The sequence below is a fragment of the Cololabis saira genome, chromosome 22 (assembly GCF_033807715.1).
Source record: "Cololabis saira isolate AMF1-May2022 chromosome 22, fColSai1.1, whole genome shotgun sequence".
Classification (NCBI taxonomy): Eukaryota; Metazoa; Chordata; class Actinopteri; order Beloniformes; family Belonidae; genus Cololabis; species Cololabis saira.
The window spans coordinates 34,654,038-34,662,224 of NC_084608.1; positions in this window are offsets into that span (position 1 = coordinate 34,654,038).

Consider the following 8,187-nt stretch of genomic DNA (forward strand, 5'->3'; position numbering starts at 1 on the left):
GGTAGGGTTTTAGTACCCTCTAGTATGGGGTAGGGTTTTACTACCCTCTGGTATGGGGTAGGGTTTTAGTACCCTCTAGTATGGGGTAGGGTTTTAGTACCCTCTGGTATGGGGTAGGGTTTTAGTACCCTCTAGTATGGGGTAGGGTTTTAGTACCCTCTGGTATGGGGTAGGGTTTCAAACCCTCTGGTATGGGGTAGGGTTTTACTACCCTCTGGTGTGGGGTAGGGTTTTAGTACCCTCTAGTATGGGGTAGGGTTTTAGTACCCTCTGGTATGGGGTAGGGTTTTACTACCCTCTGGTATGGGGTAGGGTTTTAGTACCCTCTGGTATGGGGTAGGGTTTTACTACCCTCTAGTATGGGGTAGGGTTTTAGTTCCCTCTGGTATGGGGTAGGGTTTTTAGTACCCTCTGGTATGGGGTAGGGTTTTAGTACCCTCTGGTATGGGGTAGGGTTTTAGTTCCCTCTGGTATGGGGTAGGGTTTTACTACCCTCTGGTATGGGGTTGGGTTTTACTACCCTCTAGTATGGGGTAGGGGTTTAGTACCCTCTAGTATGGGGTAGGGTTTTAGTACCCTCTGGTATGGGGTAGGGTTTTACTACCCTCTGGTATGGGGTTGGGTTTTACTACCCTCTGGTGTGGGGTAAGGTTTTAGTACCCTCTGGTATGGGGTAGGGTTTTAGTACCCTCTGGTGTGGGGTAGGGTTTGAATACCCTCTAGTATGGGGTAGGGTTTGAATACCCTCTAGTATGGGGTAGGGTTTTATTGCCCTCTGGTGTGGGGTAGGGTTTTATTGCCCTCTGGTGTGGGGTAGGGTTTTAGTACCCTCTGGTATGGGGTAGGGTTTTACTACCCTCTAGTATGAGGTAGGGTTTTAGTACCCTCTGGTATGGGGTAGGGTTTTAGTACCCTCTAGTATGGGGTAGGGTTTTAGTACCCTCTAGTATGAGGTAGGGTTTTAGTACCTTCTGGTGTGGGGTAGGGTTTTAGCAGTGTTGGGGTTGGGGCCTACTCAAAAAAAGTAATCCATTACACTACTTAGTTACTGTTTGCTGAAAGTAACTAGTTACACTACTAGTTACATTACTTTTGGATTACTCCGCAATATCACCTGAGCTGCACCATAACTCAATTTGCCAATGAACAACATTTACAGGACTGTCTCAGAAAATAAGAATATTGTGATTTTTCTGTAATGCAATTACAAAAACAAAAATGTCATACATTCTGGATTCATTACAAATCAAGTGAAATATTGCAAGCCTTTTATTATTTTAATATTGCTGATCATGGCTTACAGCTTAAGAAAACTCAAATATCCTATCTCAAAAAATTTAGAATATTCTGGGAATCTTAATCTTAAACTGTAAGTCATAATCAGCAATATTAAAATAATAAAAGGCTTGCAATATTTCACTTGATTTGTAATGAATCCAGAATGTATGACATTTTTTTTTAAATTGCATAACAGAAAATAAAGAACTTTATCACAATATTCTAATTTTCTGAGACAGTCCTGTAGTTGGAACCAGTGTTTTTCCTGCATTCAAAGTAGGAGGCCGCCTCATTTCGTGCCGCCCCCAGCTGTCAAAACTCCGACGTCATGAAAATTGTTATTTTCTGGGACCGGAATTTTTTTCTCCGAACGGGCGGAGGGGTCTCGCGAGAGAGGTTGGAGAGACGGAAGGCGGACGGAAGGCGTAGCTGAGTTTTGGCGGATAGAGCGTGGACTGGCTGGTGTTTGAAGGCGTGGCGGATTGTTAATCGACTGAACCGTGAGTGTAGGATGGGTGAAAGTTCGGAGGGAGGATCTGAAGAGGATATGGACTGGCGTATTGCATTAAACCGAAGAAGGAAAAGACAGGACAAGAAAGATAGAAATGAATCTTGGTCAGACCGAAGTGGCACAGAAGAAGTGGGCTCCATTAAAAAAATAAGAGCATATCAGGAAGATGCAGCACAACGCGAACTTGAAAAAGAATGGAAAGTCATTATTTTATTTGGAAAAGAAACGGGGCACTTCCATCCTGTTCGAATGACTAAAGCTATTGAAAAAGAAATTGGAAAGATACGCTTTGCCAAGTTCCTTAACAATCGCAGAGTACTTATTTCTGCCATGAGCAAACAGCAACAGGAACGAATTCTCAACATAAAAACACTTGACGGAGTAAAGATCACATCCCATATTCCGGGTATAGCGGCTAAACTGAGAGGAGTAATTACTAATGTGCCACTAGAAATGTCTGAAGAGGAAGTCAAGAAAGAAATAAGAGGAGGCAAAGTACTGGACATCAAGAGGCTTTTGACTAATAAAGACGGGTTGAAGAAAGAAAGTCTATCAATGCTGATAGAGTTTGAGAGCACGCTCCCTAATGAGGTCAGAATGGGGTGGATCAACTATAAAGTCAGAGAGTATATCCCAAAGCCTATCAGATGTTTCAAATGCCAAAGAATGGGACATGTAGCCCAACAGTGCCGTGGCAAACAAAGATGTGCAAAGTGTGGAGGGGAACATGAATATGGCAAATGTGCGAAAGATGCCAAACTGAAATGCTGTAACTGTGGAGGAGAACATAGTGCAGCATATGGAGGCTGTTCTGTACAGATTAAAGCACAAGAGGTGCAGAAATGCAAGATAAGCAATAATATATCCTATGCAGAAGCACTAAAGAGAGTTAATGATGAAATGCTAAGTAGGCCTTCAGAAACATATGAAGAAATAATGAGTGGCGAAACAGAAGGAGTAGTCCTGAGGCCTCTACCACAGAGAACAAGTAGGCCTAGAAGACAAGAAGTAGCTAAGGCTCCAATCACACAGCAGGTGCAATGCTCCCACAAATGTAGAGTGACAGAGGACTCATTGGTGGTGGATCAAACAAAGTTTGTGGCTTTCATATGTAAAGTAATTAATGTGGCCACTAAGCAAGAGAAAAAAAGCGACCGAATTAAGACAGTGGTGAATGCAGCAGAAGAATTCCTGGATATTTCAAACTTAAGAGCAGAGGATATTCATGAAATATTGAGAACAAACGCTGATGGAGGATCCCAGGGTAATGATTAATATCATTTTTATGGTGATACATTTGATACAATGGAACGCAAGAAGTCTTATTGCTAATGGACAAGAATTTAAAAAATATATATCAGAACTAGAATATAGACCGGATGTTATATGTGTGCAAGAAACCTGGCTAAGGCCTCACCTTGATTTTGTTCTGCCAGGATATACCTCAGCTCGGCATGACAGGGTAGACAATCAAGGAGGTGGATGTATTACATTTATTAAAGATAACATAGAGTATAGAAGACTGTCATCACCAGCAGACATGGAATGTGTAATTATCGAAGTATATAATGCAGAGGTCAACATTAAAATTATTAACTTTTACAACCCATGCAAAAAGTTTAGTACCGAAATGTTTGATACAATTAAGCAGGACAATAAAAAAGAAATATGGTGTGGGGATTTTAATGCACATAACAGTCTCTGGGGCAGTAAACACACAGACAATAATGGAAATGTGGTGGAGGAACTCTTAGAAGAAAGATCTCTAGTCTGTCTCAATGATGGCAAAGGAACAAGGATAGATATATATAGAAATACCCTATCTTGCCTGGACTTAACACTAGTATCCAGAAATTTAGTATGCTCATCTGAATGGAAAGTTGATGATAAATCTAACATAGGAAGCGACCATTTTCCAATTCTTTGTTCTATAGAGCTTAATGTTTTTACCCAGGAAAGATACAAGCAAAATAAATGGTGCTTTGAAAAGGCTGACTGGGGTAAATTTCAAGAATACTGTATAGAGCAAGCTAGTTCGATCTCAATGGAGGGAAATATAGAAGAATGTGCTGCTGCAGTGACTAATATGATTCGGAATGCTGCATTAAAAAGCATACCCATAAGCAGTATAACTGGGAAAAGAAAAGTAGTACCATGGTGGAATGAAAAATGTACTAAAGCTGTCAAAGAAAGAAATAGAGCTTTACGAGTACTGAGGAGTAACTTGAACCAAGGAAACATAATAGACTATCAAAAGAAAAAGGCCCTGGCTCGTAGGACTATTAAATCTAGTAAAAAGAGCACATGGAGAGAATACTGTGGTACTATAGGCAAAGAAGTGAAAGTAGCCGATGTTTGGAATATGTTAAAAAAGATGAGTGGTAAGAGGAAGCGTACTAATATACCAATATTAGAGGATGGAGAAACAACAGCTGTAAATGATAAAGAAAAGGCTAATTTGCTGGGTAAGTTTTTTGCAAGTGTACATAATGGAAATCATTTGGACGAGCGGCATAAGAAGAGGAAAGATGAAATACTAAGTGAAAACCGGAATGTAATTAGGAAAAAGGATAATGTAGACTCAACTCTCGATGCCGAACTGACTATGAGTGAGTTAGAAATAGTGTTACATGGCACAGGGAATACAGCAACAGGACAGGACCAACTAAGCTATATAATGTTTCGCAAATTGCCTGTTCAAGTTTTAAGAGTTGTTCTGGAATTATTTAATAAGATATGGAGAGAAGGGGTCATGCCAAAAAGTTGGAAAACTGCACTTATTTTGCCTTTCAGTAAACCCGGTAAAGATCCAAATAACCCTGGAAACTACAGACCCATTGCTCTGACCTCACATATGTGTAAATGGATGGAAAAGATCTTGGTCCGGAGACTCAATTACACACTAGAGCAGAGAGGATTAATGGCATCATATCAGAATGGGTTCAGGAAAGGGAGATCAACTATGGATGCTCTTGTGGAAGTTAGCAATGAAATAGAGAAAACGTTCAAGATGAAAGAACTGATGATAATAGTATTCTTTGACATTGAAAAAGCTTACGATTCCATGTGGAGAGAAGGACTGCTAATCCAGATGAATAGAATGGGTATCAGTGGAAGACTATTTAACTGGGTACTAGACTTCCTTTCTGAAAGAAAGTTTAGAGTTAAAGTTGGGATGGAGATATCAGAAGAGTATGACATAGTCAATGGAATTCCCCAAGGAAGTGCCATTAGTCCAGTTTTATTTAATATAATGATCAATGACATCTTTATGAATCTGGACAGAAGGATTTGCTCGTCCTTATATGCGGATGATGGAGCTATTTGGATCAGGGGGAGAAATGATACAAATGTTTTGGAAAAGATAAAGGAGGCTATTTTGAAAGTAGAACAATGGTCCTACAACTGGGGATTCAAATTTTCAACTGCTAAATCTTGTTATATGTACCTCACCAGGAAGAAAAAGAGAGATGAACAGAATCTTAATTTATATGGGCAACCAATAGGAAAAGTCAAGGAATTTAAATATTTGGGGATATGGCTCGATGAAAAGTGTACATGGAAATTACATGTTGAAAAATTAGAAACAAAATGCAAAAAAGTAGTTAATTTAATGAGAGCTATATCTGGATATAACTGGGGAGCAGATAAGCAGGCATTAATAAATATATATAAGGCATTGATGAGATCAGCAATAGACTATGGATGTTTTGTCTATGGAGCAGCAGCCAAATCACACCTAAACAAAATTGAAAGAATGCAAATCAAAGCCTTGAGACTCTGTATTGGTGCCATGAGGACAACGCCAAATAATGCTGTGCTGGTGGAATCAGGTGAAAGCCCACTGGAGTTCAGAAGGGACAAACTTACATTAACATACTGGATTCGACTGCGAGGATGGGGGGCTGAAAACATCAAAGGTGTCTTAAACGAATGCTGGGAATATAATAGTTTTAAGGGAAAAGGTTTTGGATGGAAGATAAAAGATACAATTGAAAAATATGGTATCAAAGACATTTGTTTTAACTCCTCAATGCCACTAAGTAATGTTCCACCATGGTTTTTCCCTAAAGTCAAAGTTGATTTTAGTATTATGAACCTTAAGAAGGATTGGATGGAAAGGGAAATAGGACAATGTGCAAAGCAGTACATAAAAAATAATTTTTACAAGTTTCTACAGATATTCACTGATGGCTCAAAGGATCAAAACGATCGTGTTGGTACAGGAGTTTACATCCCGCTTTTCAAGATTAAATTGAGCAATAGGATAACTGATCGACTTTCAGTATATTCAGCAGAGATGATGGCAGTTATTTTTGGGCTTCAGTGGGTGGAGGAGGTCAGACCAGACAGGGTGGTGATGTGTGTAGACTCTGCAGCAGTGCTACTAAGCTTGGAGACTGTGAAGTCACTCAGGGAAGATTTACTATATGAAGTTCTTCAGTGTCTGTTCAGGATTCAGAGAATGGGGATTGAGGTGGAGTTCTGCTGGGTACCTGCTCATGTGGGAATACAAGGAAACGAAAGTGCAGATAAAGTGGCAAAAACGGCATTAAGCTCAATACATATCACTAATATCCCATTTGGAAAAGGTGAAGCTAAATCAATAATTAAAAAAAAAGCAGCTGATTTTTGGCAGAAGAAGTGGGACGAGGACAGTAAGGGTAGAACATATTATAGAATACAAAACACAGTCGGAGCACAGAGTATCAAGGGAAGAAGTAGAAGAGAGGAGGTAGTATTAATAAGACTAAGGCTTGATCACACTGGTCTAAATAAAACTTTATTTTTATTGGGAAAAGCAAATTCAGAACTTTGTGCCATTTGTAAGGAAACAGAAAACGCTGAACATGTTATTATGCAATGCAATAAATATAGCAAAGAAAGGACAAGGTTGAAAGACAGGGTGAAAGAGGCAGGGCGTGAGTGGAATCTGACAGGGATACTGGGCACTAAAGGTGATAAGGTGTGGGAGACACAGAAGGGGGTCATAGAGTTTCTTAGAAACACTGGCCTGTTTTGCAGGATATAAGGATATAGTGCTTATATAGCGTTTTTTTTTTTTTTTTTTTTTTTCTTTCTTTATTATTAGAGTTATTTTCTCTCCTCTCATTATTATTATATTAGATTATCTAATGTAAAGCTATAGACAACTAGATCCTGTCCTACATACTCCGGTTCAGTAGGTGGCGGTATGCACCTTACAGTTGGTATTGCAATCCGCCAAAAAACGCAAAGAAGAAGAAGAAGAATTGTTATTTTCCAAGTATGGGTAACTGCAGGCCATGGATGTATTATATAACGCTGCAGGCAGGGAGGGGGGGCGTGGTGCAGGGAAGGGGGCGTGGTGCGAGGGGAGTGGGGGCGTGGTGAGAACTGCAGTGGGTGTGCTGCGATCCAAGCCAATCAGTGGGTTTACAATGACATCTCAATTTTGTATTATATTTATCTAATTTATTATAACTATTTCCATTAAATAATTGCGGATTCATCCAAGTATGTGTTTATCTATAATATATAGGCTACTGCTAAATGCCTAAATTGTAAATTGTGTATATATATATATATATATATATATATATATATATATATATATATATATATATATATATATATATATATATATATATATATATACATACACATATATATATACACATATATATATATATATATATATATATATATATATATATATATATATATATATATATATATATATATATATATTTAGACGTTTAATTCAGAGCGATTTAGGCCTACTAAGCAAGAACAAAAAATACATCAGATATGCTAAGTAGTATAACAGTGTCAAATATTAATTATACGTAAGGGTTAGTGTATCACGAAGATCTGTAATGATACTAAGCATATAGTAAATAGTGCTGTGCCTATATAAAAGATAAAAGTTTACGTGAACTGTGTGTGTGTGTGTGTGTGTGTGTGTGTGTGTGTGTGTGTGTGTGTGTGTGTGTGTGTGTGTGTGTGTGTGTGTATTTGCCTACCATCACATATTCATGCATTATTAATAGTTCCATGCATTTTTAGTGGTGGTGTATATACATGGTTATTAAAAATGAGCTAAAGATAAAAGATAAAAGATAAAAGAAAAAGACAAAGATAAAAGAATAAAATGATAAACGGTCGGGAAATATATGTTCCCCACGTTTGAATTTCATTGGGCGGCTTGGTTTGCGGTACGCCCAGTGCTTAGTTCGCAGCACGCCCCCCTGTGATGTCACTCGCTACTCCCTGCCTGCAGTTACTCATGACTCTTATTTTCTGGCATAGCAGGCGTTGGACTGGATGGATGTTATTTTGACTGCAGTTGCAGCATTGCGCCGCTATGGGGGGCGCTGTTTCAACGACACAGCACCAGCAGAAGAAGACGAAATCTC